Source organism: Propithecus coquereli, unplaced genomic scaffold, assembly GCF_000956105.1.
Source record: "Propithecus coquereli isolate 6110/MARCELLA unplaced genomic scaffold, Pcoq_1.0 Scaffold507, whole genome shotgun sequence".
In the NCBI taxonomy this organism is placed as follows: Eukaryota; Metazoa; Chordata; class Mammalia; order Primates; family Indriidae; genus Propithecus; species Propithecus coquereli.
This window is the reverse complement of record NW_012150919.1, coordinates 15,903-28,623: the sequence shown is the minus strand read 5'-3', so window position 1 is coordinate 28,623 and position 12,721 is coordinate 15,903. Positions and strand designations below refer to the sequence as shown.

Sequence of the window (12,721 nt, the reverse complement as noted above, 5' to 3'; positions counted from 1 at the left end):
AGCTAGTAAATGGCAGAACCAAAATTTTGAAACAGCTATATTGAGATATAATTTGTATACCATCTGTTCACCTTTCAATGTTACAATTCGTTGGCTTTTAGTACGGTTTACCCTTAAACAACACGGGTTGGGGTGCCAATCCCCCACAGATTTGAAAATCTGTGTTGAAAATGTGTGTATAACTTTTAACCCCCCCAAAAAAACTTAACTACTAATAACCTACTGTTGACCAGAAGCCTTATTGATGATACAAACAGTTGATGTAACACATTTGTATGTTATGTATATATTTATATATATTATATACAGTATTCTTAAGCTACAGAAAAAAATGTTACTACGAAAATCATAAGGAAGAGAAAATATATTTACTGTGCATTACGTGGAAGTGGATCATCATAAGGGTCTTCATCCTTGTCTTCATGTTGAGCCGGCAGAGCAAGAGAAGTTGTTGGTCTTGCTGTCTCGGGTGGCAGAGGCAGAAGAGGTGGCCAAGGTAGAGGGGAGGCAGGCACACTTGGTGTAACTTTATGGAAATACATCATAATTTCTATCTGACCTTTTTTGCTTTTTCATTTCTCTAAAAATGTTTCTATATAGTACTAATCCTTCTTCCTCTGTTTGCTTTAATTTCAGTGCCTGTGTAATAGAAAGGTCCGTGTTGTAAAAGACACCAAAAGCAGTCTTGAATAATTAGAAACATTCTGCCGGATTGTCTAGTGTCAGTTTGTTTTCTGGTACTGCTTCTCCTACATCGTCTTCCTCATTGTCTGGCACTGGTTCAGAAGCACTCATCTCCATCTAGTCGTCTTCTGTTAATTTCTTTGGTGTGGTATCTGTTGGGTGTTGAATTTCTCCAAGATTCATATCTTGAAACCTTTCGCTGCCCCCCTTTTTTGTTATATCCACAGTCTCTTTCATGATTTCCTTAATTGGGTCTGTAGTAAATCCTGTGAAGTCACGCACAATATCTGGACAGTTTTCTCCAGGAGGAATTTATTATTTCAGGCTTGATGGCTTTCACAGCTTCTTCTGTAACAATGATGGTATCTTCAGTGGTGTAATCCTTCCAGACTATCATGATGTTTTCTCTATCAGAGTTCTCTTCCATAGCATTGACAATCCTTTCCATAGAATACTGTGTGTAATGAGCCTTAAATGTCCTTATGACCCCTTGATCTAGAGAGTGAATTAGAGATGTCATGTTTGGGGGCATGTGGACCACTTCACCTTTGGTGTTGAACTCATAGTGTTCTGGATGGTCAGAGGCATTGTCTAAAATCAAAAGAACTTTAAAAAGCTGTCCTTTACTATCAAGGTACTTCCTGACTTCAGGGACAAAGCATTAGTGGAACCAATCCAGAGAAAAGGTTGCCTGTGTCTAGGCCTTCTTGTCATACAACCAAAAGACTAGTATCTGTTGTTTCTTTTCCCTTCAAAGCTCAGAGGTTAACAGCTTTATAGATAAGGACAGTCCTGGTCATAAACCTGACTGCACAAAACAAAGTTAACCTATCCTTTCCTGCCTTAAATGCTGGTGCTCTCTTCTTTACTAATGTCCTTTGTGACATTTTTTCCCAGAATAGGGCACTTTCATCTGCATTAAAAACCTGTTAAGGCAGATATCCTTTCTCCTCAATGATTTTCTTAATGGCTTCTGGGCATCTGGAAACTCATCTGCCTCTTGGTCAGCAGAAGCTGCTTTTCTGTTATCTTGACATTTTTTAAAGCCAAACCACTAAAACTATCAAACGGTCCTTTGCTGGAATTAAATTCTCCAGCTTTAGATCCTTCACATTCCTTTTGCTTTAAGTTATCATATAACAATTTCACTTTTTCTCAAATCATTAGAGTCTATAGGTATGCCTTTCTTACAGCATTCCTGCACTCATATAAAAGTTGCACTGTAAACGTGAGATTTGAAAGATATTTCACAAAAAGTGCAAAGTTCCCACGCTTGCTCCATAGCTGCAGCAATGACTTCATGAATTTTCTTTTTCCTCCCCCTCCTCCTCTCTTGCTCCCCCACCTTCCCCTTCTTTTCTCTCTCTCTCTCTCTCTCTCTCTTGCCTCTCTCTCTCTCTCTTTCTCCTTCCTTCCTCTTTCTTTTTACAGTGGTCCTTATGCTAGATTCCTTTATCTTGAATTGGTGGACTTCCACAGTTACAGACCTCAATCTATGGTACAGATCAAGCAATTCAACTTTTTTGTTTGTTTGTTTGTAATGTCATGAGTTTTCTCGACTTCTTGGAAGCACTTCCAGCATCACTTATATGGGTCTCATGACATCATTCAAGGTTTATGGTGTTGCACTAAACACGATGAATAATACAGGAGAATCATGAGAGATCACTTTACTGCGCTAAGCAATTTAGCAGAGAGACAAACAGCTCACATGGAGATTAGCTTCACACAGTGTTCTAAGTGGATGTTTCCAACACTTGAGCTCACCACAGTAACGACAGGAGGTGGCCACAAAATTATTACGGTAGTACAGTATATACCACAGTTAATTTTGTGCAGTTATTTTAAAATGTTAATAATAATGTATTAATGTATTAATAGTCATCTTTACATGTGTTTATATTTTCTCCACTATGAATGGTGCCATGTATGGTCTGTGTTTATGTGCGTTAGTTTTGATAAATTTTAACTTTTTATCATAGATTTGTGTATATTTTATGGTAGTAAATAAAGATTAGCATCTGCATATATTTTATGCATTTGTGACATACCTTTTTCTCAATGTTTTGATATTTCTAGGCTATGTGGTTTGTGAGTTTTTTTAAATTGTCACAAATCTCCAAAAATTTTTCCAATGTGTTTATTGAAAAATATCCATGTATAAGTGGACCCACACAGTTAAAACCTATGTTCAAGGATCACCTCTATGTATATAGAATTGTGCAGCCATCACCATAATCTAATTGTGGAATCTTTCCATTTCAAAGAGAAACCAGGTACCCACTATCCAACAGACCCTAACCTTCCTTCTTTTGCCAGGCCTAGGCAACTAATCTTTAGATTTAGTTACTCTGAACATTTCATGTAAATGAATTCATATAATATATAGTCTTTTGTGACTGGCTTCTCTCACTAAGCATAATGTTTTTGAGGTTTATCTGTGTTGTAGCATGTGTCAGTACTGTATTCCTTTACATTGCCAGACAATATTCCAGTGTATGGATATATCCCAAGATTTGAACTAGGTCTCATTATAGCTTTTACATTCTGAAGCTCATGCTGCTACCATGTCATGTTAATTACTATATGTGTATCCCATTAGATTAGGAGGTTCTTGAGGAAATGCCTTCATATTTTGGTGTTTTTTTTCCTTCTTGCAGTTCTCTTGGAGTACCTTCCTCCTAGTAAATACTCATTAAGTATTTTAGTGTATAAGCAAGAAACCCAAGTCCTTGTTACTTTGTCTAATTCATGGTATTGCGTTGAGAGAAATAGAGTGTGAAGTCTCTTTATCAGAAAGTAGCATGGAAAACCTAAATACCTTTTCTCCGTGTCTAGGAAGAAGAGGCGGGAAGGATAAAAGATTGCTGGGACAACCAGGAAGCACCTGCGCTCTCCACTTGCAGCAATGCCAGTATCTTTCGGAGGATAAATGCCATATTGGATAACTCTCTGGATTTCAGTAGAGTCTGCACGACACCCATAAACCGGGGAATTCATGATCATTTGTCAGGTGATTTAGATTTGAAAACTTGGTTGCACTAGGCTTGGATACATGTGTGAACAGCTGCTAGGCAGTGCATGCAGGTGGTCTTCCATGGGAAGCATGTGAGAAATGATGGTTGAGTCTCTGGCAATACTTGCTCCTTTTGTGGTTTACTTTGTGGATTGAATCCCTCTCTGGGTGAAGACTGATTTTGATTAGGATATAGAAATCTATAATATTTTATGATACACAGGAAGATTTTAAAGAATAGGCCAAAGGTGATAAGAATATTTATGTATAGAAATAATATAGTGAATCATATACTTTATTATAGATTTCCTGGTAGCCATATTTAAAAAGTAGAAACAAATGAAATTAATTTAGTAATTTATTTAACCCAACATATAACTTGTCAATAAAGTTAATGTAAAAACTATAAGGAGGTATGTTTTTTATTAGTGCTAAGACTTCAAAATCCTGTGTATATTTAATATCTACAACATCTTACTATGGACTTAGTTATATTTCAGGTGCTTAGTAGCCGCATGTGACTAATGGCTACTGCATTGGACAGTGCAGCTCTTGAATGTTTTAATAGCTTTTAAGCATGAGTGCAAGTCAACAAGCATTTAAATTTTAGGATATCATAAGATACTTCACAGAATAGTGGAGGGAGAGGGCAGTGTGTCCTGGAGTTGACTCTTCCCAAGGAGGTGTGAATCCTAACAGTGTTTCATAATCCTCTCCAGGAGTTGCAGCACATTTTAAGAATATTGATGGGATTTTTTTTAGTTATTTTATTTTTAATTATTATGCGTACATAATATTTGTAAGTTTGAATTATTTTAGACGAAAGGATATCTTTTTAATTTTTTAAATGAACCTTGAAGAAACTTGGCAACAACAGGGATTCTCACAACAAGGACTGATAATAACGGTTGACCCTGGAACAACATGGGTTTTAACTGCACAGGCCCTCTTACACACAGATTTTTTTCAATGAAACAGATTGAAAATACAGTATTTGTGGGATGTGAAACAATATATGGAGGGCTAAATTTAAGTATAGAAGGCTTCTGCAGGTCCCACTGCAGGACTTGAGTATGCTCAAGGGATCCTGGAACTAATCCTTGCATATACTAAAGGGGAAAACTATACTACTTATAAATTTTTATTTTTTAGCTTGGTCTTGGAAATAATTCCCACAAAGATTCAGGAGTATATGTTTAAATGTTTAAATAGCTAAACATTCGAGGGAAAGGCTTAAGGAGACCGACTTGTGACATCTGTAGAATTTATTTCTATTAAATTGTACAGGAAAGCAAATGAAAGAAGGGCACATTTGGGGGGTATGGGAGGGTCTCTTGTTTCTTCTAACTTCCAAAAAAGTATTATGTAAAATACAAGTCATGAGCCTGTTCTCCTTTAGCTTACCCTGAGTTAAAAGTTTAGGGAGTCTGGCTGGGTGTGGTAGCTCACACCTGTAATCCTAGCACTTTGGGGAGGCCAAGGTGGGAGGATGGCTTGAGGCCAGGAGTTCAAGACCAGCCTGGGCAACAGAGTGAGACCCTGTCATGCCAAAAAAAAAAAAAAAATGTTCAAGGAGTCCTTTCTTTTTTCTAATACATGTTTTTCTCCTTTGAGAAAACTGCATGGATTATATTTCAATAAGAATGACAACAGTGGCTTAAAACCTCACTGGGTTGCATCAGACATGCTGGAAACTTTTCTAGTTTATAGGAAAATATGCTAAGTTGTTGAACTAAGGGAAAGGACCCATGATTGATGAGACAGGAGCTTTCAGGAGTGTATATTTGCAATTGGCCAGGGAGCCCAGTGGCGGCCTCACTGCTAAGATGCCAGGCTCTGTTGCGGGTGTTACCATTACATTCTGCCCAACTCAGTGGCTGGCCAAGCTACAAGGTATAGACTTCTCAGCCTCTTCCAACCCTTCTTAGGATCCTTCTAAGAGGTACAGTGGGAAAAGTACCTTGAAGAGATTGGGGAACCTGGATTCTAAGCTTGATCTTGGGCAGTGAGGTAAAGAGGTCAGTTTTCTCAACTGTAGGATGGAATGGTACCTGCCCGACCAGACTGACAGGTTTCTTATGGGGCTCAGATTTTAAGGTAGTTCCTCAGATTTAAGGGAGCTCAAGGGATTGTGGGCAAGGTTCCTGTCAAGGTAGGTGGTCTTCCAAGCCCTTCACATACACCTGCCTAGCTCTCCTGTGTGGTCAGCCCTCTCTACTTCCCACCTGAGATATGTGCTCAGGGCTGTGGGCCCTTGTTCCTGAGTGGTCAAGCAAGGATGCTTGGTGTATAGCAGAGAGCATTTTCCTTGTGTTCCCCAGGAAGAACCCCATATAGAACAGGCCAGCAGAAATACCCACATTTGAGGTTAATGAGGAAGTAAACTAGGATATATATATTTTCTATGAAAAACCTCTAGAAATAACCTGAACCTGTAGCTTCTCGTCAAGAGTAATTTTGTTACTTAAGAAAATAATCAGAATTGTAGAAACTTAAGATTGTTTATGACATTATAACTAGGGAAAATTTGGCAACAACAGAAGGTTAAGTAAATCATAGCATAGACATACCGTGGAATGTTCTTCATCATTAAATATGTTTGTATAAGACTGCTTAATATCAAAAAAAGATAACCATTGTATCTGAAATGAAGAAAGCAAAGTACAAAACAGTATGGCCTTAAGTATGTGTATATGCGTAGAAAAAGACTAGAATGTTATAAATGTGACAATGAAGGTGTTATGGGTAATTTTTTTCTGTAGGCTTTTCCTCACCAGTTTTTTTTTTATAACACATTTTGTAATAAACAAATTTTTTGAAATGGTATATCCCAATGCAGAATTTCACATGGCTAGTTGCATTTTGCATAGATCACATTTCATTTTCAGTGCTGGGCTCTGACATAAGGAAAAGATCCTTTTCCTGCTATCTTGCTAACATTTTATTTACTCAGTTATCTGTCATTAGAATTAAAATTGCACACTTGTTTCACACAGATGTACTTAACTTTGCAAATTTTATGTACTTTTCATTTGAACAAATGTTTTGGTATAAGTCACTTGTGAGGCTGTACTATTAGCTGTGATAAATTTCATTGCATGGTAAGCATTGAGAATAGAGAAGTACATGCCCAGTTGATAAGGCATTATTGGAAAAGTGCTGTGATAGGGTCAGGGAGAGGTCACTTTGGTTAGGGACCTAGGTGAACACTGCTGGGTGAAACAGCATTTGAAATAGGCTTTAAAGAGAATTAAAATTATTTAACTGTTAACTGGATGTTGAATAGATTTTTTTTTCTGTTGCCCCAGAATTGGCCATTAGGACCCAAAGCTGAGAATAAAGAGGTGTAAAGTGACCTGTGGTGTAATGAGAGTCCTTAAGAGGTGGGCCCAGATATCTCCTGTGGGGCTTAGCAAAAGGCCACACAGCTTTCCTTGCTACCCACAAGCATTATCTCAGCCCTTCCCTGGTCTATAAGAAGACCACATAGGGAGAGGGAGGCACTTGAAGAGATTCCTTCCCCCTCTCAGTGGAGGAGGGTGGAGTGGGATGCAGCTTCTCTTTCAGGACAGCAGGGGGGAGTGTCTTCCAAGGGAAGCGTTTGTATAGATTCAGGGTGCTTCTAAGAAGAGAAGGCAAAGTCGAGCCCTTAGACAGCAGACTTCCCGTCTACCCCTGATTGAGGGGAGATGATGAGGAGATGGGCCAGGGAAGGAACATAGCTGGAGTGTCTGAATTCTCCCTGTTGACACACAAAGTTACTTCCTGTGGTTTAAGGGGATTTTGCCTAAGGCCTGAGCTTGTTGGCTTGTGCCCCACCGAAAAGGTCCTTGTTGCGTGAGGGGTTGGGCTTGGAAGGTCAGGCCAGAGCTGGGTTTCCTTACCCAAGCAACTGCAGTGGGGGTGTGCGTGCTCCTCACGGGAGAGATGCCTGCCACCTAGAGGGCACGTTGCACATTTCCTAGTCCTTTAAGCACAGATCTGTTGTATTCTGTGGGGGAATGGAGGAAATGGGCTGCAGATGGACATGTGATTGAAGCATTTATGAACAGTTTTTAGTAACAGTGTCTGTAAAGGTGTGAAAAGTGGTAAGACATCACTAAGGGACACCTTAACTGCTATGTGAGTAGGGAGATTAAATGTATAGTATGGCTGGGGGCAGTGACTAGAGGAAAAAAGTTTCGTGTTAACTCATGGAGATGAGACTTTTCAATAACCAGTTAAAGTAGCTTGGAGGTTTATAAAAGGACTTGATTAGCCAAAGTAGTTCAAAGCAAGGTTTAGGACTGATATGCTGATTTTAAAGGTTTTTTTTTTTTTAATATATCTGAAGTATTAACACATACTGGAAAATACATACTGTATCATAGGTGAAGAGCTCCAATTTTATTAAACTTAACCATGGAAACAGCTCCCAGATATAAATGGACTGCTGACTTTTAATTTAGGAATTATACAGTTGTAGCCCAATATTGAATATTTGAGATGATTTCCTTTTTTATTTTGCAGGATCATAAACAGTATCACCACTAAATTGTCTGAAAAACTATTCCAAAACAAAGTTTAATACATTCAGTCCCACCTAGCAGGAGATGATTGAAATTACTCTCAGGAAGTCTTGTTTCCCACAAAATAAAATTTTTCTTGGAACCTTAATATGTGACTGCTTTAACAGTTAAGTGATAAGGATTTAACTTTTTTTTTTTTTATTTCAGCATATTATGGGGGTACAGATGTTTAGGTTACATATGTTGCCCCCCCCCAAGTCCGAGTTTCAAATATGTCCATCCTTCGGGTAGGATTTAACTTTTTATAGAAGTATAATGTACATACAAAAAAGTACAAGTGCACTGTTCAATGAATTTTTATGTACTGAGCACATCTTGTATAACCACTCACACATACAGAGGCAAAAACTAATGGTACACCAGAAGCCTCCTTGCATCCCTTTCAGTCTCTAACTCATGAAGGGCAGTTACTGTGGAGAATTTTAATTGCATAGGTTAATTTTTCATGGTTTTGAATTCATATAAATGGAATCATAAATATGTACTCTTTAGCTGTGAGATTCATCCATGTTGCAACCACTGGTCTTGGGTCATTCGCTCCCGTTCCTGTGCAGCATTCCATTGTACGAATATACCAGTGCTTATTCATTACACTGTTGATAGACATTTGGGTAGTTTGCAATTTGGGGCCATAATTAATAGTGCTGCTATGAACACATCTTTTGGTGAATTTATTTCTATTGGGTATATTCCTAGGAAGGAAGGGAGTGTTGCGTTCTAGGGTAGGCATATACTCATCTTTAAGAGATGCTGCCAGTTTTTTATGACAGTTACACCAGTTTACACTTGCAGTAGTGTGTGATGGTTTGGGTTGTTCCACATCCTCACAAACAGTTGATATTGTCTTTTTCATTTTAGCTATTTTGATGAATTGTGGTTTCAGTTTCCCTGATGACTAACGAAGTTGAGCACCTTTTCATGTTTGTCAGCCTTTGGATATCTTCTTTCCTAAAGTCAAGCCTCTTTAGGACTTGAATTCGTTTTTCTTTAGGGTTATGTGCCTTTTTCTTGTTGACTAGTAGCAATTCTTTATATATTCTGCATATTGACTCTGTGTCTGAAATATGTATTACAAATATTTTCTCCCAATCTGTGGTTTGTCTTTATGTGCTTAATTGGTGTCTTTCAAATAACAAAACTTAAATTTTAATGAAGTACAATTTATTGACTTTTTTCCATTATACTTAGTGTTTTGCGGCCTGTTTAAGAAATGTTTGCCTATTCCGGTGTCTTGAAAGTAGTATATGTTTCATTTCAAAAGTTGTTTTACCTTTTACACTTAGATTTACAACCCAGCTGGAATTTAGTTTCATATATGGTATAAAGTAGAGGGTCAAGGTTAATTTTGTTCTGTGTAAATAGCCAGTTCACCCAGGACAGTAGAGGGGGAAAAATTCCTTTTGGAGAAGGGGTGGCGGGCAGGACAGTGTAGGGGAATGTGGAGGGGTGGACTTCAGCGCTCAAGCTGGCCTGCTGCCCCAAGGACGTGTTCTGGCGCCACAAGACCACCATCTTCACAGATGCCAAGGAGTTGAGCACTGTGTTCAATCCGAAGTGCATCGAGGGCATTCTCAAGCAGCCGCCCCACGACCAGCAGCTATACAAGGACAAGCAGCTCCTAGATGATGACAAGACACTGGGTGAATGTGGCTTCACCAGCCAAAGGGCATGGCCACAAGCCCCAGCCACAGTGGTGCCGGCCTTTGGGCAGAAGAAATCTTTGAGGCCTTGTGCACTGAGCCCTTCTCTAGCCTGCTGGAGCTGCCTGATGTGTTAAAGCCCCAGGACTCAAGAAGCAGTGCCAATGAACAAGCCATGCGGTGAAGTCCCTCTGCTTGCCCCCAAGAGGCCCATTCCCCTCCCCAATAAAAGATTTAGGTGTCAAAAAAAAATCCTTTTTAATCGCAAGGAGGCTTGAGGTGTACCGTTAGTTAGTTTTTTTTTTTTTTTTGAGACAGAGTCTCACTCTCTTGCCCGGGCTAGAGTGCCGTGGCATCATCATAGCTCACAGCGACCTCAAACTCCTGGGGTCAAGCAATCCTCCTGTCTCAGCCTCCCAAGTAGCTGGGACTACAGACGCGTGCCACCATGCCTGGCTAATTTTTAGCTGTCCAATTAATTTCTTTCTATTTTTGCTAGAGACGGGGTCTCGCTGTTGCTCAAGCTGGTCTCGAACTCCTGAGCTCAAACAATCCACCCTCCTCGGCCTCCCAGAGTGCTAGGATTACAGGCATGAGCTACCCCACCCGGCTGTACCGTTAGTTTTTACCTCTGTATATGTGAGTGATTATACAAGGTGTGTTCAGTACATAAAAATTCGTTGAACAGTACACTCATACCTTTTTGTATGTACGTTATACTTCAATAAAAAGTTAAATCCTTATCACTTAACTGTTAAAAACCTTTCTCATAAATCAGACATCCATAGTATATATACAGATTTGTTTCTGGATACATTTTTCTTGTTTTGATCTATTTATCTTTATCCTTGTATCTTAGTTACTACAGCTTTGTAATAGGCTTTGATGTTGGTAGTGAAGTTCTCCAATTTTGCCCTTTATGTTTTGGCTTTTCTTGGATATTTGCATTTACAAATAAATTATAGCTTCAGCTTGCCAGTCCACCCTTCCCACCCCGTAGTGATCTGCTGGGATTTTGATTGGGATTGTATTGAATCTGTGAATCAAAGTCCTCCAATCCACGAAGCTGGTATATAAAGTCCATATCCGTTTATTTATCAAATCTTTAATTTTTCTCAATGTTTTATAGACATAATATACATCCTTTGTTAGATTTATCTCTAGATTTTGATGGGCATTTAATGCAATTGTAAGTTATATTTTTTAGTGTTATTTTCTATTTGTTTGCTGCTACAACAGTTCTCTCTAGTGTGGGCTCCAGAAATGGACATCTAGGTTTTGGACAGTTGGGTTCCTCTTATGTGAAAAGTAAGTTCTGTCTCCTAAATATTCAGTAGTTTTGCTGCTTTTGTTGATCTGTGTGGGTTTTGAAGGATGTATGAAAAGATTTGGATTTAGGCAACTGTCAATTTCCTGTAAGAACCAGGAAGTCTGATCTTGTTTGAAAAAAATACATATATGTACTCTCACACATACACGTGTGTATATGTCATATATATCAACAAAATATACATGAAAAATTAATGTAAGACACTGTAAGAGTGTCTAATATTAAGAAGACCTTACCAAGAATTGACAAGGATGTAGAGTAACCGGAACTCTCAGACTGCTGGTAGGAATGCAAAATTGTGTAACTATTTGAAAAATACTGTAAGTTCTTAAGAAGTTAAACATTTACTTACCATGTGATCCAGCAGTTCCACTCTTAGGTGTTTTTAAAAGTAAACTTACATTTTAGAATAGTTTTCAATTAATAGCAAAGTTAACAATGATACCACGGAGTTCCTGTATATCCCATACTTAGTTTCTGCTATTGTTAACATCTTACATTAGTATGATGCATTTGTCACACCTAATGAACCAATATTGATGCGGTCATCCATATTTTACTTGGATTTCCTTAGTTTTTACCTAATGTCCTTTTTCTGTACCAGGCTCCTATCCAGACTATCACATTTCATTTAGTCATCATGTCCCCTTAGGCTTCTCTAGACCTTGGCTGTTTCTCAGACTTCCCTTGTTCTTGAACACTTTGACAGTTTTGAGTAGTAGTGGTCACACTTGAGAAATGAAAACATAGATCAGCATACAACTTGTACACAAATGTTCATCATCTGTTTATAACATCTAAAAACTGGAAACAACCCAAATGTCCATCAACAGGTGAATGAATAAACAAATTATGGTATGTCCATACAAAGGAATACTAAGCAATAAACTATTAATGCATGCTAAGAATGGATGAATTTCAGGATAATTATGCTCAGTGAAAGAAGGCAGATGAGATTGTACATACTACGATTCTACTTGCACAGAATTCTAGAAAATGCCAGCTAACCTTTAGTGATTGAAAGCAAATCAATGGTTGCCTGGCAGGGAGAGCCCAGAGATGGGGGTGAGAAAGGATTACAAAGTGGCATAAAGAAAACTTTTGGGGATGGTGGATATGTTTATTATCTTGATAGTGGTGGTGCTTTCATGGATATACACAGGTGAAACATAAGATTGTACACTTCATGTGCAGTTTATTGTATGTCACTTATGCCTCAACTTAACATTTTTTAAACATGGTTATCTCTGGTAGGATTTAAATGCACATATGTTGCTTTTATAGGATTTTTACTTTTAAGTATTTCAAAATAGAAGAACACAAGATTAATTATACCTATGTACCTACCACCCATTTTCAGTAAACGTTAAGATTTTGAAATGTTTGATTCAGATCTTTTATCAGACAATATAAACATCAAGTAAAAATTTTGTACTTAAGTCTCTTTACTCACTTTCCTAGAGATACCAACTTTGCTGAAGTT

General features: G+C 38.3%; 1 pseudogene; it reads left to right on the top strand.

Moving 5' to 3' along the window:
• The window catches only part of LOC105820103, a 29,429-nt pseudogene extending 19,337 nt beyond the window's left edge, over positions 1-10,092 (top strand).
• Positions 10,093-12,721: the final 2,629 nt, after the last annotated feature.